This window comes from Myotis daubentonii, chromosome 4 (assembly GCF_963259705.1).
Source record: "Myotis daubentonii chromosome 4, mMyoDau2.1, whole genome shotgun sequence".
Lineage (NCBI taxonomy): Eukaryota > Metazoa > Chordata > Mammalia > Chiroptera > Vespertilionidae > Myotis > Myotis daubentonii.
This window is the reverse complement of record NC_081843.1, coordinates 38,737,991-38,763,301: the sequence shown is the minus strand read 5'-3', so window position 1 is coordinate 38,763,301 and position 25,311 is coordinate 38,737,991. Positions and strand designations below refer to the sequence as shown.

General features: G+C 41.1%; 1 long non-coding RNA gene across 1 annotated transcript in view; it reads right to left on the bottom strand.

The window, feature by feature from the left end:
- Positions 1 to 24,436, bottom strand: part of LOC132233301 (uncharacterized) — a 30,967-nt gene extending 6,531 nt beyond the window's left edge. Inside the window, exons 1-2 of the long non-coding RNA XR_009452580.1 lie at positions 24,356 to 24,436; positions 24,082 to 24,171 (exon numbers count right to left, since the gene is read on the bottom strand). This is a non-coding gene — a long non-coding RNA (uncharacterized LOC132233301). The remainder of the gene's footprint in view (positions 1 to 24,081; positions 24,172 to 24,355) is intronic.
- Between the last annotated feature and the right edge of the window lie 875 nt (positions 24,437 to 25,311).

The following is a 25,311-nucleotide window of genomic DNA, read 5'->3' as shown; positions in this document are numbered from 1 at the left end:
CATTTGGAGCCTAGAAGGAGAGATTATTGTTTTGGTTTGGCACAGGAAGAGGTATTGTAAAAGACACTGAAATATTGATTTGGGGGTTTTGTTTGTTTGCCAACAAAACAATATTGCTGTCAACAGACTAGAAAACACCAGTTGAAGGCCCAGGAAAGGCCCTTTTATAGTTACATCTTTTCAGTATTAACTAGAGAAGAAAAAAGTTTTGGAAAGACAAAATTGGCAAGGCCATATGAAGGAGGTCTTTTAAATTATCAAGAATTTAAAGCAGTAAGAAAGGAAAGAGGAACTTATAAGTTCCTTTGTTGGTTACTCATTGGAGTAGGAACTTATTTTTATAGGTTAGATAACTGAAACATTAAGTTTCTTATCCAGTATCATCACAACAACTGAATTATAGAGATATAAGTCCAGTGGTGTGTGATTTACTCTATACCAGTGATTTGGCACAAGAATTTTAAAAACTTGCATTACCTGACTATTCAGGGACACTGATCTTTTCCCGTGGATTGTCAAATAAACACACAACAATCAAAATTATACCTATTTTTGTAGCCAGATCAGCAAAAATACAACATTTTTTGGTGTGCCGCAGAATTTTAGTAATGTAGTAGTATATATGTAAGATGAAAAGGGTTGAAAATCGCTACCCTAAACCATTCTCTTCTAAAACATCCTAAGTATTTGCTTTAGGAAGTTAGGGGTGCATTGTTAATCTTATGACTGTTGAATTCAACTTAATCACATAATAGCAGGAAGACTTAGCTCTAGTATACTTTTAATTTTGTAATTAGGCCTGGTGCACGAAAATCATGCACTCCGGGGGGAGGTCCCTCAGCCCACCCAGCCTGTGCCCTCTAGCAGTCTGGGAGCCCTCAGGGGATATCCAACTGACGGCTTAAGCCCGCTCCCCATGTCAGACATCCTTAGTGCTGCCGCTGAGGGGGGGTAGGCTCCTGCCACTGCTGCTGCACTCGCCTGGCTTCTGGCTGAGCAGCGCTCCCCCTGTGGGAGCGCACTGACCGCCAGAAGGTAGCTCCTGCATTGAGCGTCTGCCCCCTGGTGGTCAGTGCATGTCATAGCGACCGGTCGTTCCACTGTTAGGTAGATTTGCATATTAGCCTTTTAGTATATAGGATTTTTTTAAGGAAAACTTATTTTTATCCCCTATTTTTTTTGTTTTTAAAAGTGGTGTTTTTGACTTTGCTAATAATAGAATACATCTGTGATATTTGAATATTCTCCCAAATTTGGGAAACCATAAACTAACTAGGTTTACCTTTGAGTATAATTTTTAGGATTAAAGCCAGAAATGTTCTAATTGTTAAACTACTCTTCAAACAAGGTACTTTTAAAATAATACCTTTTAAAATATTTTGAGAACCACTGTTAGAATACGCTTTCTGACTCATTCTGCATGTCCTAAGATATTTTAAGAGAATGATGTCACCAAGATGGTGCACAGGTTGTTCCTGACATTGTTCCCCCTCACAGGAGGAGCTAACAGCTATTCAATTACAAGACACCACTGAGAGAATCCTAGAACATGGGGGTGAGGCTGAAGCACCTTCCTGCATCAAAAACCAAGGCAGACTGATTTTCAAGGCTAAGAGGAAGGACTATATGTTGACCACATTGCCCTTCCCCAGGCCAGAAGAGTACTATGCCAAGAAGTGACCCCCTGGACCTACAGTTTCCTTCAGTGGGAAAGAGCTCAGGGTGGACATCCAGGTCTCTCAGAGTTGGGAGTCACTTAGAAGCCCCCATTTCAGTTTCGCTTCCTGGAGATTGGAGAGAAGTCTGCAAACTTAACCACTGGGAACCTGTAACAGAGGAGTGGGGATGGACTTACAACCACCAGCATTCGGATCTTGGCATACTGAGTTCCTACCCGCAGCACCTAAGTAGTTATCCAAACCAGTGTCTTTGCTCATCTGCAAAACCAACCTGGTGGCACAGTCTGACCAAGGAACTTGGCCGGGTGCAGATATGCCTGAATTGGATCCCCAGATGAATAGCCTAACCTGCTCTCATCTATGCAGGGGAGCTGAGTCATAGTCCAGCTCACGGCTGAGTGTAACTCCTGGCTCCATCTGAACAGAAAAGCAGGCAAGAGTACCTGTTCAATGCTTGAACAGAGTACAGAATGCACAGTTGATTATGCACAGAACAAAGCCAGTGCTGGGTATGGGGTGTTATCCCCTCCTCCCAGTCAGGGGAGATAATTCACTTCTCACCATAAAGTCTGGTCTGATTGGGAAAACCTGGGAGGAGGCTGCTTGGAGCTGGCCCTCCCCTCAGGAGAGCTGAGAATATCCCCACTCCCCATGCAGTGAAGCTTCCAGGCCTGTCCAACCAGAAAGCCTGGCGGGACACCTGGAAGGCTAAGTAGCCCATCAACACTTGAGCAGAGAGTCCAGCACGCAGAGCTGACCGCGCAGAGCAAAGCCAGGAAACCTGTTTGGCCAGGAACGAGGCATGCGTCAGCTTGGGTCCAGGCCATAAACAGAGTCTTTCTGGCTTTGGAGTTGGTTCTCTCAATGCCTGGTCAGGGAAACTAATTTGTAACCTCACTCATTGCTGAATACAGTTTTCAGCCCACCCAACCAGGGAACTTAACCAGAGCACAGGGGAAACTGTGAAGTCCATCCAACAGCCCTACTTACAGTAGAACTTGAACAGAGCATAGCCATAGCCAGTGGCTTTCCCCATTTGCAGAGCAAAACTGATGGCCTTGTCTGGCCAGGGAATGTAATGCATATCCTTGCCTGATCAAGTCCCCAGTCAACAAGCTGTGCATGCTTTGGGCCCCATTCTACTGCCCCACCAGGGCATGGAGGCTAATTTATAGCCCCTTCTACTACTGAGTATAGAAGCCAGTCCCGAATGTCTAGTAAGCCTGACCAGATAACCTAGGCAACTGGTGGAACACATCCTACCACTTCACTTGGGCAGAGAATCAATCCAGTAGTCTTATCTAAGTGTTTTCAGACTGGCGTCTCTGCCCCACTTGGCTTAGAGCTCAAGGAGTGGGCTCTCTCATAAATAGACTCTGATAACACTCTCAGTAGACACACCCAGAAACCCTCAACAGAGCTTCCTGGTGAAGAACTATCTCTGCCAAAGCAAACCTCTAAAGTCTGGAAGAAGAAATTACTCGAATGCACGCATACCAAAAGTAAGGAACTAAGAATCACAAACAATCAGGTAACATGACACCATCAAAGGAAACTAATAGAGCTTCAGTAACTGACCCTAAAGAAATGGAAATCCATGAACTGGAAGACGAAATTTCAGAATAATTTTCTTTAGTGAACTACAAGAACATAGACAACTAAATGAATTAGGAAAACAATGATGAACAAAAGTTCAACTACGTAACAGAAACTCAAAAAAGAAAAAACCCAAACATAATTCCTAGAGTTGAAATATGCAGTGACTGAATTGAAAATTCAATAGCGAGTTTCAAAAGCAGACTTGACAATGCGGAATAATCTAACTTATAATAGAGGATATTTGGAATTATCCAGTCAGAGGACCAAAAAGAGAAAAAGAAAGAAGCCTATAGAAATAATGGGAAACTGTCAAAAGAAACAATACCTGCATTGTGGAAATTCCAGAAGGAGAAGAAAGAGAAAGGGACAGAAAGTATATTTAAAGCATAGGCCTGGTGCACAAAATTCATGTATGGGTGGGGTCCCTAGGCCTGGCTGGCAATCAGGGCTGATCAGGTTCCCTGCCTCCTCCCATCCTCCTTCCCTCACCGCCTGTGTCCACTGCCACGCACCCCAGGTTCCCTGTCCCAGCCTGGGGCCTGGCCGGGGGGAGGGATGAGGGGAGGAACCCAGGAGGTTGGCTGTCAGCCCCAAGGAGGGAGCCAGCCTTCGGCCCCCCTGGGAAGGGCTGCATCTGCCACCACCCACACCCAGTTCCCCATCCCAGCCCTGGGGCCCGGCCCTGACAGGGCGATCAGGGCCTTCCCACCAGAGGGAGGGACCGGGAGGTTGGTTGGCAGGCCCCATTGGTCATCGGGGCCTGTGGGCTGGGGGAAGCACCTGTGTTGAGCGTCTCTGCCCCCTGGTGGTCAGTGTGCATTATAGCAACCAGTCTTTCCATCATAACTGTTGCTTAGGCTTTTATATATATAGATGTTTGGCCCTTAATAAAAAATAACCAGCTATTATAGGAAAAGAAGTTTTTCCCAGAAACCAAGAAAAAAGAACTGGTAATAGAAACTAGCCCACAGGACCTCAAAAGATGGACTATCAAATATGATCTTTAAAATAAATCAATATTTCCAAAAATTAAGACAAAATGGAGAACTTTAGCAAAGAATGGAAACTACAAAAATAATTAAATGAAATTCTATTTTTCAGTTCTAGAATTTTCAAGTCAATAGGCGAGGTTAGTAGAGTAGGCACAGGTGAGGAAAGAATTAGTGAAGGAGCAGATAATTGAAGGAAAACATCTAAAGTTCAGAGTCAAAGTACTGGGGAAGAAACATATGGGACACAGTAAAAATGTCCTTCTAAAGTCAGGTTTACATTTGATATTTTTAAATATTTTCAATGAGAAGAAATAAAATATCCATTAAACAATCATGCTGTGTGGTACAGAAGGAATTTGACATATGGGGCTAGACTTGAGTTCTTTTATTAAAAAATGCTTACTTTTAAAATTACAGTCCCACAGTAAAGGGGATACAGAATTTGGCAGTAGCATATCCTAAACATATCATACTACCACTGTAATATCCAAAGGCAAAGAGAAAATCTGAATTGTAGCTAGAGAAAAAAGGGTTTTCACTTGCCTTAAAAGAAGCAATAAGACTGCCAATTGGCTTATCAATATAAACAATAGAAGCCAGAAGATATTGGTATGTTATCTTAAAAGCGCTGAAAGAAATGTCAAACTAGAATTCTATATCCATGGAAAGCATTCTTCAAAAATGAATGTAAGATAAAGACATTTAAAAAAAAGAATGCTTGTCACCAGGAGATCCATAATAAAAAAGGACATTATAAAAGGGTCTCTTCAAGGTAAGGATGAAGAATAATCACAGAAGGAAGCTCATAAACACAGAAAGAAATAGAGAACAATAGAAAAGAATAAGTCATATGTAAATGGAAATGAATATTGATGCTATAAATAAAATTAATATATAATGGTATTTTAAATATATGTAGAATTTTATTTTATTTTTTATATTTATTTTTATTTTTTAATATATTTTATTGATTTTTTACAGAGAGGAAGGGAGAGGGATAGAGAGCCAGAAACATCGATGAGAGAGAAACAGATCAGCTGCCTCCTGCACACTCCCCACTGGGGATGTGCCAGCAACCAAGGTACATGCCCTTGGCTGGAATCAAACCCGGGACCTTTGAGTCCGCAGGCCAATGCTCTATCCACTGAGCCAAACCGGTTAGGGCAAATATATGTAGAATTTTAAAAGAAAAGGAAAGGAAAGTACATGTGGCAGAAGGATGTCAATCCAGTTAAAGTTCCCCAAAGTCAACGAATCTAATGATGGTCTTTTTATAAATGAGACAAGGATGCGGGGGGAGAGGGGTGTTTTTAACCCTTATTTCACACCATTCACACATACACACAAAATGACCCCAGGATTATTAATGTAAAATGTGAAAGTTAAACAATTATAAAACTTAGACTTCAACATAGATTGTCCTCAAGAGCTTGGGTAAAGGAAAGATTTAAAAATAGGACACACATTGTCCTTGACTAACCCTAAAGGAAGAGAGGGATAAGCATCCGTCTTGTGTTACAATTTAAACTTTTCTTCATTGAAAGATAGCATTCAGGGAATGAAGAGACAAGTGGGAGATATCTGCAACCTGGACTGCCTAGGGAATATAAAGAACTTCTAAAAAGCAGTTAAGAAATAGAGAAAGATCAATGGAAAAATAGGCCGGAGACTTCGTACCTCTCAAAGGAAGATATCCAAATGGCAAATACAAGAAAAGTTGCTCAACTTTATTATCTTTAATATCAGGGAAAAGCACATTAAAACCACAATAAAATTAAAAAGACTTAATATCAAGTATTTGCAAGGATGTGTAGAGCAAGTAAAAACTATATATATAGTGGGGGGGGTAACTTGTTACAATTACTTGGAACACATTTTGGCAATACCTACTATAGTTGAAAGGTTGCATACATTATGACCCAGCATTTCCACTCCTATGTATATTTCCAACCGAAATACTATGTGTACCAAGATAATTGTAAGAAATGTCCACAGCTGCATTATTCAATTAAAGTAAAAACAAACAAACAAACAAACCACTAGAAATAGCCCAATAGTTCAGGGGCAGAAGAAAGGTGAATAAATTGGGGTATATGCAGTCAACTGCAAGATAAATGAACATACATTGCTATAAATAACACAAATGAGTTTCACAAGTATAATGTTGGAAAAAAAAAGTCAGGAACTAATACATATTGTATGGTTCTATTTATATAAAATTTAACAACAGACAAAACTCTATGGTGTTAGAATTTAGGCTACCATTGGGGAGAAGGTCAAGGACTGATTTCAAGGAGGCCTATCAGGTGATTTGTGGGTGGCCTGTTTGTTGATCAGAGCAATGTATGATATCTACATGTTGGGATGATTTGCTAATTCGTTTGTCATTTGTGTAGTTTTCTATATGTATATGTCAGTAACAATTTTTAACATGATGTGGCAAAATAAACAGATATCCTATTTTCATATTATAGTGAAGAGATTCTTCACTTTATTTTTTCCTTGGTAAAGATTGACTAACTTTTCACAATCAAGAAAAAATGTTTACAACAGTAAGTACACAAATCCTACAGATTCTGCGGCATTCAGAAAAAAAAAAAAAAAAAAAGAGGAAAATATTTATAGCAATGAACTGGGCAGTGTAGAGAACAGAAGTTCCCCCTTATCCACGGCTTTGCTTTCCATGGTTTCAATTACCAGAGGTTAACTGTGGTCTGAAAGTATTAAATGGAAAATTCCAGAAGTAAACAATTCATAAGATTTGAATTGCACGTCATTCTGAGTAAAGTGATGAAATCCTGTGCTGTTCTGCCCTGTCCCGTCTGGGATATGAATTATTCCTTTGTTCAGCGTCTCCACACTATATAAAATCACCCCCCCGGCCCCCACACTAGTCACTTTATAGCCATCTCAGTCATCAAATTGACTGTCACACTATCTCAGTGCTTGTGTTCAAGTAACCCTTGTTTTACTTAATGGCCCCCAAACACAAGAGTGGTGATGCTGGCAATTTGGCTACACCAAAGAGAAGAAATAAATGCTTTCATTAAGTGAAACAGTATGTATGTATGTATGTATAGTGAAAAACAGTTTATGTAGGATTTGGTCCTTTCTGTGGTTTCAGGCATCTACTGGGGATCTTGGGATGTAACTCCTGCAGATAATTACAACCTCTATTAGTTGCAAAACATCTTAGGCAGTAAGTAAAATAGTAAATATTATGTATTGTACTAGAGGCCCGGTGCACGAAATTCATGCACTCGGGGGTGGGAGGTCCCTCAACCCGGATTGTGAGAGGGTGCAGGCCAGGCCAAGGGACCCTACCAGTGCAGGATCGGGGCCAGGGAGGGACGCAGGAGGTTAGCCAGTCGGGGAGGGGCCGCGGGAGGGCTCCAGGGCGTGTCCTACCTGTCTTGCTCAGTCCGGATCGGCTGGACCCCAGTAGCAAGCTAACCTACCGATCAGAGCATCTGCCCCCTGGTGGTCAGTGCACATCATAGCAAGCGGTTGAGCGGCCTTAGCATATTACGCTTTGATTGGTTGAATGGCCAATGGGGTGACTGGACACTTAACATATTAGGCTTTTATTATATAGGATAACTTGGCCTAACCATATGCATATGGAATCAGCTCTAAAGCTAAGGGATATCTGGGAGTCATGTAACATTCATCAGGAAGCTATTTTCTGCAATCATATTGGTGTCCTTGGGTATTTCAAAAACACCTGGCAGAATTAGTTTTACATGTCGAACTGGTGCAGTAGAGTACCTAACGAGTGCCAGGTAAAACACGCCATTTCTCACAGCATTTTTGTGTGCAACTGGCCTTGGGTAACATGGCACTATTTTTAGTAGACCAGGGTGCATTCTATCAGGCAAGTAGACTTGAAAATTAGATACATGTAAGTATGTGGCTGTAAAACCATTTAGAGTGTTTATGGCATTAATGATACTTGCCTCTTCCAATTTCCCAAGTATTACTTAAATCTTTCATATTTTTATATAAAATATGTAATTAAGATGAAAAAAAGAAATTATTGTAAAACTTTTCTTTAAATTTACTCTGTTTTCTGACAGCATTCAAACTCAATTTCCTTTGAAGAACAGTTATCAGAAAATTTCTATGTTGTGTCCTATGGGACACATTAACGAAGATAGTGAGGAGGTAGTAATTTTAACAGAGGAGGTAGTAATTTTAAGCCATTTTAACAGAATTTTAGTGTAATAATTAGTCTAGTTTTAGTCCTTAGCTCTACCAACAAAATTAAATATCTTAAATTGGACATACTCAATTCTTAAGCAATAGTACAAGGGTCAAATTAATAAAATGCATTAAAATTTTTCATAGGGATACCTACAGGATAAAATTGATTCTGAATATAAAAAGTAAATAACCATTCTGGTCTATACTACTTTAGACCAAAACCTTTAAATATACCCAGATTCTTCTGATGAATAAGCTAAGTATAAATACGTCACTGATCATATATAAAAATGTTAGTGACTCCCTGGCTTGAGTGTGTATATAACTATTTTAGCCATTCATCTATCGTTTCCAAGGACTCTGACTCTGGAGACTCCAGGGAGATACAGGGCAAGATCAGCCACTGCTCTTCTTGGGGCTCCCCAGGATGAGCTACAAAGCAATCTGCAGATGGATGCTCCTTGTGGAGGCCAAGCTGTGAACCGAAGCTGGTTGCCACTAGTGCTGTGCCTGGGGCCACTTAGCAAGAGGTACAGGACTCCCTGAGGCCAGAGGCTGCTTGTTTAGGGTTTGTGAACCTTTGAGAGATTTTAGGACAGGTCATTTGTATTGAACAGCCACTGGAAATGGCTTGGGTGGGCCTGCAAGTTGGATGGGACAAGGTCTCAGGAAATCACTAGGGCGGTGCGAACAGTTGCCTGGTTAATGGAGACTCGGATATGGTGCCATACGCCAGTTCTGTGGTGGGGGAGGAGGGGAGGGGAGGGTTCAGCAAAGGAACAATGGCCTCTGCCAGTGCTTCAGTCTGGGAGAAAGCTGCCCCTCCAGGGCTTGCTCTGATGCCAGACAGTTTAGTTCCTCCCTGTACGTCCCTGGCACCTTTCCAGCTGCTGCCCCAGCACTGAAACGCAGAGCAAGTGAATCTGAATTAGTCTGTGCAAGGGCCTTTTAAAAGGAATGCCTGGGACCCCAGCAGGCCCCTGTCTCACTCAGCCACAGTCCCTGCTGATTTTCACAACCAGAAGCGATGGGGCCTTCTCTATCCAGCACTGGAATCCAGGTCTGGAGGGTGTGGGGGGACTTGGGACCTGGGACCCCTCATTCCTCAGGGGGTCTTCTGAAACTGAGATAACCCTTCCAATTTTAACCACCACACATGGGAGTGGAACCAGCCCATTACATGTCCCTCCTATTAGTCTCTGACTACTTTATTTCCTTAGTTTTAGGACTTCAGCTGGATTTCAGGTAATTCTGAATGATGGTTGTCCTGTTATTTGGTTGTAATTTTGATGTGGTTGTGGGAAGATGCAATTACCTATTCCACTACCTTGACAGGAAGCTCCCATTTTATAAACTAGGGTTGTAAGTGCATTATGCACCACCATTACCATTTACAGAATCTAATTTTTACTATATATTTATATTACCAGTAAGTTTCAGACTACTTTGTTTTTGCAATGTTAATTAGCATCCATTCACTTTCACTCAAAGAACTTCTTTAGCATTTCTCACAAGGCAGGTCTCCCTCAGCGTTTGTTTGTTCAGGAAAGTCTGTCCTTCATTTCTGAATAACGGCTTTGCTGGGTATAGATTCTTCGTTGAGTTTTTCTCTCAATATTTTGAATGTATCATCTGATCCTATCCTGGCCTGAAACATTTCTGTGTAGAAAACATCGATAGTCTCATGGAGATTCCCTTGTAACTTTAATCTTGCTGCTTTTAAAATTTCTTATCCCTTAACATTTCACAGTTTAATGGTATATGTCCCGATATATTCCTACCTGGGACATATTATCAATCTATTTGGGGTCCTTTGGGTATCATGGATTTCCATTTCTTTCCCCAGGTGGGGAAAGTTTTCAGCCATGATTGCTTTAAATATACATTAAAAAACACCTTTATTTTTTAACCTTTATTGTTTAAAGTATTACAGATGTCTCATTTTTTTCCCCATTGACCCTTTCTAGCCCACAACTGCCCCCCACCCCAGACCTTCACCACACTATTGTCTGTGCCCATGGGTTACTTCATACAAGTTCTTTGGTTAATCTCTTCCCACCCACCCAACACCCCTGCCTTCACTCTGAGATTTAACAGTCTGTTTTATGCTTCTATGCTTTGTAGAAATCTGTGAAATTCCAAGTAACTTCATTTACAATATAAAGTATCAGAACAAGTAGAGCTGTAAAGAAAATAGGTCTTGTATACAGTCGGGTCATACCTCCTCAGCCTGCACACCTCTATGGTTCTCACTTGTCAGTTGGGGAGAAAAAGCTACTTTTAGTAGCTCTGATTGTAGATGGTGATGGTGGCATTTGCTCTGGGGCAGCCACTCTTTAGAGTACAGATTAAACTTCATGACCATGTTGTGGTGACTGCCCATTATTCCAAAATCCACCTGCCCCAGGTGGTTCTGTTTAATTAGTATTATTTATTTATCAATTTAATAACTACTACTAATAACCAAAAGGTTTCTGCGTGTTAGGCCTTACTAGATGAATAGTTCCAAATTCTTATTGCATCCCTGCAAAATAAGTTAAAATACTTCTGTTTCACATATTTTAAAAAATGTTATACCACTAGAACATAATCCCTTTGAGCATTAGCACCATAGTTGCTATATGTACTCAGTGTCTGGTACAATTATAAACACTCAAATTTAAAAATTTAAAATTCAGCATTTTTTTTTTAAATAAAAGAACTCAAGTCTAGCCCCATATGCCGAATTCTTTCTGTACCAGACAGCACGACTGTTTAATGGATATTTTATTTCTTCTCATTGAAAATACTTAAAAATATCAAATGTAAGCCTGACTTTAAAAGGCTAGTAAATCACTTATTTAATGACATAGGAAGAAGTTTAAATTAATAAAAAGACAATACTGGCCAAGACAGCTATTAAACTTCTAAAAGGAAGCTACTGAAAGTTGAATATTGAACTACTGAGAATTAAACAGCTGACATGAGCTATTAAAGAATGGAAGAGCTCTAGGTTAGAAACTCTGAATTTGAAACTTGTGCTCACCAGTTGACAGCAGAGTAATTTTAAGCATTTTTTCCCATATATTTGAGCCTCATTTTCTTCATCAGTAAAATAAAAGTTGTGATACCAAAGGCAGAAGACTGTCATGAGAAATACATGAAGTGATACATATTCCTATGAGACTATTAATTTTGAATATCTATCCATACCGATTCTGATTCTGATGTTTAAAAATGAGAATTTTTCATAAAGTGTAACCCGTTAAACCTGCCACCTACTTAAGATTATCTGTCCTAATGCTGGAATTGTTTTGGACTTACTAGGAGACATGCCAATCGCCTCTATGGTCCTTCTGAAGGGATTTTTCAAGGATGGTTTTGATTACACAGGCATTCCTATTACAATTCACCATATATATACATAGACCTGAAGACCTTTGATTTCTGTATAATTATGTGCTGGAAATAACAGAAGTTATGGAAAAAGATAGGGTTAGAACTGATTGTTCAAAACCTATGTAACTTTGAAATCTAACAAAATCAGTAACAACCTGAACTACAACATTAATACAATTTAAAAACATGTTTCATTCTTAATACATTAATAAAACAAGACAACTGTAGCTTAATTTTTAAAAATGGGGTTCCAGACTTCTGGTGAAGATGGGGGAGTAAATGCTCTGCTTGCCTCCTCCCACAACCACATTAGAATTACAACTAAATTATAGAACAATCATTATTAAGAATCACCTGAAGGCTAGCTGAACAGAATTCCTATAACTAAGGATTTAAAGGAGAAACCACGATGAAACTGGTAGGAGGGGCAGAAACATGGAACGGACAGGTCCCAACCCAGTGTGGTAAGAATTGGGAGGGACAGCTATGGAGGTTCCCCCCGCCCAAGGAGAGAGGGGGAGTCCACATAACTTCTAGCTGTGAAAACCAGTGGGAGCTGTGTCTGAGTGAGACAGAGGGATGCTGAAGTCCCAAGCATTCCCCCTGAGGGACTACACACACAGGGACATGCACAACCTCACTTGCTCTGGGTCCAGTATTGAGGCAGCCACTTGAAAAGCACCAGGGAGATACAGGGAGGGATTGAATTGACTTCATTAGGGCAAGGGCTGGAGGGGCAAGGGTCAGTGCAACTCTCTCTAAGGTCAAAAGCACTGGCAGGCACCACTTTTCCTTTATTGTCCCTTTATTCCCCAAACCAGCTGGCAGGTATGGGCATTAACCTGGCTAACACTGTTTGCCCCTCCACCCCCACCCCTCATGATTCCCTGAGCTGCCACCTGACCCAGCTCATATGTACAGCCTGAGCCACTTCCAGCAGCTTTTCCATACATGTGGCTTGCTTGCCTTGGCCCATGCTGAGGACTTTCCTAAAATCTCTCAAAAATGCACACAGCCTAAACTGGCCCGACCTGGCCTCAGCATGCCCTGTACCTCTGGCTAAGTGGCCCCAAGCCTGGCATGAGTGGCTACCAGTCTCAGCTTGCATTGTAACTCCCATCAGCTGGCCCCAAACTCGGCATATGCTTCAGCCAGTGTTGGCTTGGAATGTAGCTTCAACTAAGTGGCCACAAGTCCAGCACAAGTAATGGCTGGACTCAGCTCACATCATGCTGCCCACTGAAGGGGCCCCAGCCTGGCACTATTGGCAGCTGGCCTCGGTTCACAGTGTAGCCTCTCCCAAGTACCTCTAATCCCAGCACGAGTGGCAACCAACCACAGATCACTTTGTAGCTCCAACGAGATGGCCCAAAGCCAGACGTAAATGCTGGCTGACCTTGGCCTGCAGTAGAGCCCCTCCTCAGAGGCTCCATGCTAACACCTGCTTCAGGTCACACCAGAGCACCACCCAAGCAGTTCCCCAAACAAAACACCCAAAGGGTGGACTTGGCTGGCACGAGAACCTTGCTAAAGAGACTCCTCCCATCCCATGGGTTAGCCCCTGCATAACAGCATGTCAGCTATAGTCACAACCAGCCCTTACAGCCAATCATCCTGAGGGTTAACCTCACCCACTTATTTGCCACCTGAAATCAAAGCTTAACTACAACAGGAGGGCACACACAACCTCCACAAGGTACACGCCTAGAGCACTTGGATCAGGTGAACAGGGACACTGCTACTGGCCCCACGGGATACCTACTACATAAGAGCACTCTGCCCTCTGCCAAGACTTGGAGATGTAGCAGATCTACCTAATATAGGGTGTCCCCAAAACTGTATACATGCTTGAGTAATTATTAATTGCAATGTTTCTTTCTTTTCAGGTTTAATCCATTGGAATAAATAATTATTCAAATTGTACATACATTTTTGGGGACACCCTGTATATAGAAACAAACACAAGCAGCCATAATGAAGAGACAATGAAACATTTCTCAAATGAAAGAACAGAACAAAACTCCAGGAGAAGTACTAAACTAAATGGAGACAAGCAATCTACCAGATGGAGTGTTCAAAACACTGGTTACAAGGATGCTCAATGAACTTAGGGGAAGAATAAATGAACTCAGTAGGAACTGCAAAAAAGAAAGAAACCATAAAATGAACCAGTCAGAAATGAAGAATGCAATAACTGATATGAAGACTACATTATAGAGCAGTGGTTCTCAACCTTTTGGCCCTTAAAATACAGTTCCTCATGTTGTGACCCAACCATAAAATTATTTTCGTTGCTACTTCATAACTGTAATGTTGCTACTGTTATGAATTGTAATGTAAATATCTGATATGCAGGATGGTTTTAGGCGACCCCTGTGAAAGGGTCGTTTGACGGCCAAAGGGGTCGCAATCCACAGGTTGAGAACCGCTGTTATAGAGGAATCAACAGCAGATAGTGATTTGGAAGACAAGGTAGGAAAACACCCAATTGGAAGAATTTTTAAAAAGAAGAATTTTTAAAATGAGGATAGTTTAGGGACATCTGGGACACTGTCAAGCATGCCAACATTCACTTTATAGGGGTACCAGAAGGAAAATAGAGAGAACAAGGGATAGAAAATCAATTTGAAGAAACAATGACTGAAAACTTCCCTAATCTGGCAAAGGAAATAGGCATACAAAGTCAGGAAGCACAGACAGTCCCAAACAAGAAAAACCCAAAGAGACCCACTCCCAGACACATCATAATTAAATTGCCAAAGGTTAAAGACAAGGAGAGAATAATAAAAGTAACGAGGGAAAAGCAGTTAGTTATGTACAAACGAGTTCCCAAAAAACTGTCAGTTGATTTCTCAACAGAAACTTTGCAGGCCAGAAGAGATTGACATGAAATATTCAAAGTGATGAAAAGCAAAGACCTACAGCCAAGATTACTCTGCCCAGCAAAACTATCATTTAGAATCAAAGGAAAGATAAAAGAGTTCCTAGACAAGAAAAAGCTAAAGAAGTTTATCACCACTAAACCAGTATTACAAGAAATGTTAAAGGGACTTCTTTAAGTAGAAAAGATCCAAAATATAAATAAGAAAATATAGGAAAGAAAAAATGCTAAGTGATAAAGGCAAACACTTAGTAAAAATAGTGGATTAATCAACAACAAAGCTAGTACTAAGGGTAAAAAGCAAAAGTAGGAAGATGATGTTTATGCTTAGAAGAACACTGAAAAACACACAAACACATGGAAGCTAAATAATATGCTACTAAAAAATTAGTAGGTTAAAAATGAGATCAAAGAAGAAATCAATATACCTTGAAACAAATGAAAATAGAATAATCTACAATCTATAGGACACAGACAAAACAGTAATAAGAGGAAAATTTGTAACAATGTAAGCTTACCCCAAGTAATAAGAAAAATCTCAAATAAACAGTCCAACCTTATACCTAAATGAACTAAAAAAAGTCCAAGGTGAGTAGAAGGAAGAAAATAATAAAGGTTAGAGTGGAAATATATAAAATAGAGTCTAAAAAAAAACAATACAAAAGATAAATGAAATCAAGAGCTGGATCTTTGAAAAGGTAAACAAAACTGATAAACCTTTAGCCAATCAAGAAAAAAAAGATAGGGCCCCAAAAAATAAAATCAGAAATGTAAAAGGAGAAGTGACAACAGACAGCACAGAAATAAACAGGATTATAAGAAAATATTGTGAATAATTACATGCTAACCAATTAGACAACCTGGAAGAAATACATATTTCTGGAAACATATCATCTTACAAGCCTTGATCAGGAAAAAAAACAACAAAAAATCTGAACAGACTGATAACTGAAATTGAGTCATTAATAAAAAGACACAACAACTCCCAACAACAAGCCCTGGACCAGACAGCTTCACAGGTGAATGTTACCAAATATTCAAAGAAAATTAATATCTATCCTTCCCAAACTATTCCAAAAAATGTAAGAGGAAAGCTCCCACTCACTTTACAAGAATTACCCTGATACCAAAACCAGAAAAAGACACTATAAGAAAGAAAATTACAGGCCGATGTCCTTGATGAATATGCAAAAATCCTCAATAAAATATTAGCAAACTGAATCAAGTAATACATTAAAAAGATCATACACCATGATCAAGTGGGATTTATTCCCTGGATACAAGGTTGGTTAATATCCACAAATCAGTTAATGTGGCACAACACGAACAAGATGAAGGATAAAAATCATGTACTCATATAAATTGATGCAGAAAAAGCAAATGACAATATTAACATCCATTTATGATAAAAACTCTCAGCAAAGTGGGGATAGAGGTAACATACCTCAACATAATAAAGACCATATACGACAAACACACAGCTAACATCATATTCAATGGTGAAAAGCTGAAAACCTCTTCTTTAATGTCAGGAACAAGACAAGGATGTCCACTTTCATCACTTAATCAACATAGTATTGGAAGTCCTAGCCACATCAATCATACAAGAAAAGAAATAAAAGGCATATGAATTGGAAAGGAAGAAATAAAACTGTCATGATTTGCTGATGACATGATAATATACAGAGAACCTTAAAGATCCCACCAAAAAATTACACCTAATAAATGAATTCAGCAAAGCAAGATACAAAATTAATATTCAGAAATTGGTTGCATTTTCATACACCAGTAATGAACTATCAGAAAGAGAAAATTTTTAAAATCCAATTTTAAATTGCATCAAAAAATAATAAATTACTTCAGATTAAATGTAACCAAGTAGGTAAATGACCTATACTCAGAAAACTATAAGGCACTGAAAAAAGTAATTGAAGAAGGTACAAATAGATGGAAGGATATACCATGCTCATGGATAGGAAGAATTAACATCATTAAAATGCCCATAGTACTCAAAACAATCTACAGATGAAATGCAATCCCTATCAAAATATCAATGGCATTTTCACAAGACTGGAATGAATAATCCAAAAAAGAATATGAAACCGCAAAAGACCCTGAAGAGTCAAGGCATCTTAAGAAAGAACAATATAGATGGAGGCATTATGCTACCTGATATCAAACAATAGTATAAGGTTACAGTAATCAAAACAGCAAGGTACTGGCATAAAAACAGACACATAGATCAATGGAACAGAATAGAGAGCAGACATATAGGTCAACTGAACAGAAAGAGAGCCCAGAAAAGAAAAGAAAAGAAAAGCAATCCATGCTTATATGGTCAATTAATCTATGACAAAGGAGGCAAGAATGTACATTGAGGTAAAGACATTCTCTTCAATAAATGGTGTTGAAAAAAACTGGACAGACATGCAAAAGAATAAAACTGGATCATTTTCTTACACTATATAGAAAAATAAACTCAAAATGGATTAAAGATTTAAATGTAATACCTGAAACTATAAAAATCCTAGAAAAGAAAATAGGCAATAAACTTTGACATTGCTCTTAGCAATACTTTTTTTGGATGTCTCCTCTAGCAAGGGAAGCAAAAGAAAAATTATAAATTGGACTCCATCAAACTAAAAAGTTTCTGCACAGCAAAGGAAACTATCAACCCAAGGAAATAACTTACTAAATGGGAGAAAATATTCACCAGTGATACATTTGATAAGAGTTCAAAATAAGAAATATAAAAGACACTCATACAAAAAGATTTAAAAAAAGAAACTCAATCAACTTAACACCAAAAAACCAAATAATATGATTAAAAAATGGCCAGAGAACAGACATTTTCCAAAGAGGTGACCAACAGGCAGATGAAAAGATGCTCAACATCACTAATCAACAGGGAAATGTAAATTAAAACCACAATGAGATATTACCTCACATCTGTCAAAATGACTATCATCAATAAGTCAACAACAAACAAGTGTTGTCAAGGATGTGAAGAAAAGGGAACCCTTGTGCACTACTGGTGCAGCCACTATTGAAAACAGTAAGTAAGGTTTCCCCCAAAATTAAAAATATAACTACCATATACCTAGAAATTCCACTTCTGGGTTTTTATCTACAGAAATCCAAAATACTAATTCCACAAGATATATACATCCCTATGGTCACTGCAGCCTTATTTGCAATAGCCAATATATGGAAGCAACTTAAGTGTCCCTCACTAGATGAACGGATAAAGTGGTACATATATCCAATGAAATATCAGCCATACAAAAGAATGAAATCTTGACATTTGCAACAACATAGATGAACCTAGAGGGTATTATGCTAAATGAAAAAAGTCAGACAGAGAAAAATAAATACCATATGATTTCACTTATACGTGGAATCCGAAAAAGAAAAAAAAAAACAAGCAAAACATAAACACACTCATTGATAAAAAGAACAAACTGATGGCTTCCATATGGGAGGGGCATTGGGGGCTGGGCAAAAAGTTGAAGGAATTAAGAAGTACAAATTTCCAGTTATAAAAACAGACATAGGGATGTAAAACGCAACAGAGGGAATACAGTCAGTAATACTGCAATAACTATGTATGGTACCAGTGGTGCTAGGCTTATCTGGGTGATCACTTCATGAGTTATATCAATGTCCAATCAGTATGTTGTATACCTGAAACTAATACAATATTATATGTCAACTATAATTGAAAAAAATGTTCTAGTTCAGACTGTCAAACTTCAGTGGGAAGGCAGGGGAGGGGTGGGAGGTGGGGGTAAGACATCAACCAAAGGACTTGTATGCATGCATATAAGCATAACCAATGGACACAGACACTAGGGGGGTGAGGGCATGTGTCAGGGCGTGAGGATGGCCGGGGGGGAGGTCAATGGGGGAAAAGGGAGACATATGTACTACTATAAACAATAAAATAAAACTTGGAAAAAGAAAAGATGTTGACATAGATCCTGAACTGACCTCTCAGAGACACACTAAAGTACAGCTACATTGGAGCAATTTCCCCTGGGAGACAAAGCAAAAGCTAGCTAAATGACACCTATAAATGGGCAAATGAAAACCCCACAAAACCCCACATTGAGGCTGGTAGGAGAGGCTGAGACAATCTCACATTTAATCTCATCCCCTGTGCCATGACCCAAAATTGGGAGAGAATTCACAACCTCAAGCTTCTCCCTGAGAAATGAAAAATTGGAACCTTATAGCTGGCACCCCAACTTTTAAGACCCATGATGAGAGAAGAGCTCCCCAAACTTATGGCTTTGAAAGCCAACAGGGCTTGCGCCCATGAGACCCACAATGCTATGTAACAAACTGAGAAACAGTTCTTTTTTTTTTTTTTTTTGGTTAATCCTCACCCAAGGATATTTTTTCCATGGATTTTTAAGAGAGAGTGGAAGGGGGAGATGGGTTGGGGGTAGAGGGGTGGAGACAGGGAGGGGGGAGGGAGGGAGAGGGAGGGAGGGGGAGAGAGAGAGAGAGAGAGAGAGAGAGAGAGAGAGAGAGAGAGAGAGAGATTGATTGGTTGCCTCCCATGTGCCCTGACTGGGGCTGGGATCAAACCTGCAACCCAGGTTTGTGCCCTTGACCGGGAATCAAACCCAAGACTTTGGTGCTGGACCGACATTCTAACCACTGAGAAACATGGGCCAGGGCGAGAAACAGTTCTTACAGCGTTCACATGAGCTAACCCACCCAGCACCCAGTGCAGCGGCAGCTGACTGTGTCTGTCACTGCTTAGATGACCTATTATTCTCTTTTATCTTCCTATTACTGGGTTGTTTCATCCAGTCTTTTCCCCAAAGAGTATAAAGATGAATTCCCTTCTGCCTTTGCAGAGCTGGTATGTCCAGGATAAATCCCAACACTGTCATATATTAGGACCTGATGTAATAGCTTAAAAGTCTTCCCCTAACTTTAATCCTTATCACTACTTTATTTCACAAGAAAACAGCGGGTGGAATAAAGTTCCCAACGTTTCTAACAAACATAACTAATTAGATTCTTAAGTCTCTTCTGCAACATAAAAACTGAAGGTTTAAAGCTGAAGCACCAATTAGCAGAGCTTGTCATGGAAAGAACACTTACAGGGCAAAACTTAATACCCCGTTTTTAGATTTGCGTAATGGTTTGTTGGCAAGCCGGGTCTTTTTCCCCTGCTTCTTTGCCTATGTTAAATGCTTTCAGAGGGTGTGGGCAAGTATTCTTGTCAGCAGGGCCTTGGCAAGTAATGTCTCTTTCCTGAACCCCCTGTGCTCAGCCTGAAGACAGTGAGGCAGCCAGCCACCCAGGCGATGGTTTATGAATCTGGTGCTGTGAGGAGGGCAGTAAATTAGGGGGAACTGGAGTCTGTCTCTTTCAGAACACCCCACTTTGGGAATGTGAAATGTGTGTTGCCAGCGGGAGTTTCTGAGACAAGATGATGAAGTAGAGGTCTGAGTATATGATTTTATTATTTTTTCAGCTGAGTTGGCCCCAGGGATATACAGAAGGTGAGAGGGGGAAAAAATGATGAAATTGCCTAGTAGTAAAAACACACCTCCCCCTGCTTCTTAGTATGAAACTAAGGAATGGTAGACGAACATTTCCATGAAGTAATAATTGCCCCTTGAATAAGCTTCCATTTGTTTTTAAAAAAATCATCATTCTATGCCAAATGCAAGTGAAAATGTACATGGAGTCAGGGTGGAAAGTACAGATATATTCAGCATGAGATCAGAGAGACCATTAACTAGATTTTCTGAGTTTCCACTGCTGCTCCAGGAAGATCAAATCCTCTCAATCACATCCATATGTACATTACTTGTCCGATGGATATAGAAAAATCTCCCTGCTGAGTTCTCCTAGGCACATTACATACACTCCCTAACTCAGTGTTCACTTTGCATAGGAGGTACTATCATCCCCATCTTACAGTGAAAGGCGGGCTCAGAAAGGTTAATTACTTGTCTAAGGGCACACAGCTTGTGAGAGGTGGCAGGAAGACTCAAACCGTGTCCCACCAGATGCTGAGATGCATGGTCTTTTTATTTTGACTGCAGAGCTATAGATAAAATGAAGCTGTCTTTCGAAATTGTACAAAACCCTTTCTTTTTCTTTCCTTTTCTTTCTGTGTATGTGTACTGACTGCTACAGGCCAGGCAACTTTGGGACACATGAGAAGAATGAGCCCGATTATGCTCAGTGAAACAAGTCAGAGAAAGACAAATAACATATGATCTCACTTATATGTGGAATCTTAAAAAAGAAACAAACCTTAAAAACAGAGCTCACAGATACAGAGAACGGATTGGTGGTTGCCAGAGGCAGGAAATGGGGGTGAGTGAAATGAGTGAAGGTGATCAAAAGGTATAAACTTCCAGCTATAAAATAAGTCACGGAGCTGTAATGTGCAGCATGGTGACTGTGGTTCATGATCCTGTATCATATATGTGAAAGAAGCTAAAAGGGTAGATCTTAAAGTTCTCACCACAAGAAAAACAACAACAACTACATATAGTGATGAATGTTAACTAGACTTATTGTGGAGATTATTTTGCAATCTATACAACTATCATTCTGTTGTACACTGGAAACGAATGTTGCAGGTCAATATCTCAATATGAATTTTAAAACATGTTCAGTTATACTGCTCTAGTTTTAGCAAATTTTTGTGCATAGTATTTTTGTGTATAGCATTAATACAGAAAATAATTTTTAAATTAAAAAAAAGAATAAGCCTGGAGTTTTGCTCTGGTGGAGGTCAAAGTGGAGACAATGCATAAGCAAATGTTAGCAAGACTCCTCTGACCAGCCTTGCTGCTGAAGCAGATGGTGTGGGACCATGGGTGGGAGCCATTAGGATGCTGGGAATGCTTCCTAGAAAAGACGGCATTTGCAAGTGAGGAAGGATGGCCAGGGCTCTGCAACCTTCCACACAGAGGACAAAGCACAGGTGAGACAGGAAGACGAGAGTGTGGGGAACAGGAGGAGAGGCTGAAGAAGTGGGCTGGGGTCACTTCATGTTATTATCGTTTTCCATAAGATCACCAGATCATAAAGTGCTTTTTAGAGAAACAGCTTGTAACAGCGTGAAAGATGAATTAGCAGGGGAGAGTGAACCCAACTTGGAAGATATAAAGACATTCTCAATGGGAAAGGATCAAGGCGGGGTTAAGGCAGCAGATGAATGGAAGACGTCCCATAGCTAAGTGATGATGCCACCTCAGCAAAGATGGTCCTGCAGGCCAAGGAGCCATTTTGATCGGAAGAAAGGTTTTGGACACTGGGTGTGTGTATAGGAGTCTTAGGTGGAGATCTGCTGGCTTGAAGGAGTTTCAGCTCACAAGAGGGCCCTATTCTAGAGACTGTGAAACGGTTGTGTTCTGCCTCATTATTCCAGTGTCTCTCTGGGCCAAGAGGAATCGTGCCATTTTTTGGAGCATATCTGAATTATCTGAGGCAGACCAGAAAACTCAGTTCCCACACAAGGGAGGTTTCCCAGAGATACCTGGCAGACAAATGTCCTCATTTATGGGAGAAACGTGAAACCTCCTAGACATTTAAAACCCTTATTTTATAAGCCCAACGATGTCTGCTGGGACTTGCCTTATGATTTACAAAGGAACCCAAGGCACCTTCTTCCCTTCAGCTTCTCTGTGTTCTCTTTTCTCCTTGTAAATCTGCCATAGGATAAACCAGAAAGAGTGGAGTTCTTTAGCTTTAAAATGGAACAATACATGGCTAGCTAGAGACTTCCCCCATCACTAGAGGGCACCAGCTGCACATAAAATGTCTAGGTGTCAACTTCATAAACAGTCCTCAAATACAGCAAAGGTCACATGGAAATGGCTTGTAATAAGATAGCTTTCCCACTACTCCGTTCACAGTAACTCCATTTCTGCACCCGAATAAAAGGAACCTGGGAACTTTGACTTTATAGGGCCTTGACTTACGAGTGTCCCAACTAACAAGTTTTTTGAGATACCAGCTGTCTCTCCGCAGATTTTTTGCCTTGAGTTGATAGAGTAATCTGAGATAACGAGCTCCTTAACAAGCTTGGTTTCAGAAGGAATTAAACTCGTAAGTCAAGGCCCCACTGTACTTTGGAGCTAAAAAGAACAGTTTTGTGTTTTTTTTAAATAAAAATTACATAACTACATTGTCTTTGCTATGTGATGGGTAAAACCTTCGATGAATTTTGCACATAGTTTTATTTCAGATCCTGAAAAAAAAATAAGGTTGGTATGGGCATAATGTCTGCCCTGGATGGCAAAGCTGCCAGATAAAAATTTACCACTTCACGGTATAGGTGTCTATACAACCCAGATGTTCTACAGGAAGTTTAGAAAGAAAACCTGTTCGGACATTTGCTTTTTTGTGACCCTGCATGGAAAGGCCCAGAAACAAAGTGTCACGAAGAAGCTGTCAACAGTCCAGTTTCCACCAGCTCTGCCTCAGGGAGCTGACCCCCTGTGCCAAGGCCCAGCTGGAACTTATACAAGCAAAAGTGGGCTCATCGTTTTCCCTAACCCACAGTCCTGTGCTTTGGGGCTGGGGAAAGGGGAGGAAAAGGAAAAGGAGGAAAGAATAACTATTTGATTCGGTTGAGCGCTGACAGGTACTCTGTACTGAATAGAATTACAGGGAGCTGCCCGCCCCAGCATCAGGGCAGCTATAATTAGCACCTGCGAGAGGACACAGACTTCAGGCCGTGGGAGTGCAGTAGGGGCTCCGCGAGTACATTAGTTGCTGTGCATTAGTTTCTGAGTAACGTCAGGAAGGTTCTTCAATCACAGTGTGCTGTGTGCTCTAAACTCTAAAAATGGAAATTCAACCACCAGCTCCTCACCGGCCTGCGTGAGACTAGATGGATAAGCGTAGCAAACCCAGGAGAAAGCAATTAGCTCAAATAAAAGGGAAAAGAAGGTTCACAAAGTGTGAGCTTTTCTTGCCCTTGGAATGTGTGCGTTTTCTCCAGCGCCGCGGCCGGTGGGTTGAGGGCGCTCCCAGTGGGAGGGCAGGGCCCCGGGAGGATACCTTTACGTCACATATTGAGAAGCCATTGAGTGTCTGCCACTGGGCTAGGCTTTATAGGAAGAAGAATATTTATTCTAGCTTAACAGAGGAAGACACAGGCTACACTGCTGTTAAAAATGTGCCCGAGATGAGACTACTTCTCATAAGAGGTAACGGGATAATACATAACAGCCGCCACTGACCACGCACGGCCGCTGTACCAAGCACTAGCTTCCTCTCTGATCCTGTAACACCGCCAGGCAGATATCAGACCCATTTTGCAGATTAGAAACCCGAGGCTGGGAGAGGTTAAATCACTTACCCAAGTGCATCGCCTCCCCGGAACCTCTCAGGCCTGTCGTCACTTTACAGGCATTCTCTGCCGCACCGAGTCCCAGAGGAGCTGTTCTGTCTAGAATTAGGAAAAAGAAAAAGAAAAAGCCTTTCACTAATTCATATGCACACCATGGAAAAACCGCTACAACCAGGTCGCCAAGATGCGCATCTCCCAGTGTCAGGCAGAGCAAGGACTGCGCTTCTAGGCACATTTAGGACATGTTTCGTGCTGTGTCTTCCTTGGAGATTCCTCACCTCACCTTTCAATGTCCTGGAAAAGAGAGGACACCTGCTCCATCGAGGACAGTTTGCACAAAACGCCTCAGTGATGGGACCTCCGCCTCAGCCGCCACATCCCTGAAATGAGTTGCTCCACGCAAAAGCAGCGAGAGCAGGTTCTATATAAGCAGGGAGACGACTGCGGCCACGATTTCCACCTGGACACGCGGCTCTCCGAGCGCCGAGCATGCGCACTGGCGGCTGCATTAAGGGGCGGGGGTGGGGGTTGGGGGGCAGCCATCCCGAGCCCTCTGGGCACCAGCGGGAGTCTGGCTGGGGAGAGATGGATTTTCAGTCAGTTACAGTCTGCACTCCTCTTAACCTTTCTGCGCCTCAGTTTCCTATCTTATCAGGATAAGATAGTCCGTTTCTTTGATTTTTGTGAACCAGTAGCTCAGCAGGTGCGAGTTATTATCCACAGAAGGTCAAGGGAGAGCACCTGTGGAGCGCGAGGGCCTGCACCCGCCCGGGAGAAATGAATTTCCCCACGTGCATCTCTTCCTCCTCCTCCTCTTTTTACCATTTTGGTAAAAAGTGAAACAATTTGCACTGTAAAGTTTATTTGGGCAAAGCGTATTTGAAGGTTAAACTTCTCGTTCTTTCTAGGGAGAAAGTATGATGAAGCAAGAGGAAGGGATCGCCTGGTAGGAAGAACCTGGGGAAGAGCGAAAGGAATCTGGGAAAGAACACCAAACTCCTTAGGAAGAGCGCATTTGCGAGGTGAGGCCGGATCCCGGGGGGTTGCAAGGGCACAGGGCTGCCTGGGAAGGTGTGCAGGGAGCATGGGCCACGCACGTCCAGGTTAAAACGGGCGCAGATAAGGGACACTATTCATTTCCCAAGATTCCACATAATTCTTTAAATAAATCCAACCTGTTTTCATTCAAGCAACTGGGAAAACACTGAGCAATTACGGGCCCCCTCCTCCCTTCCTCAG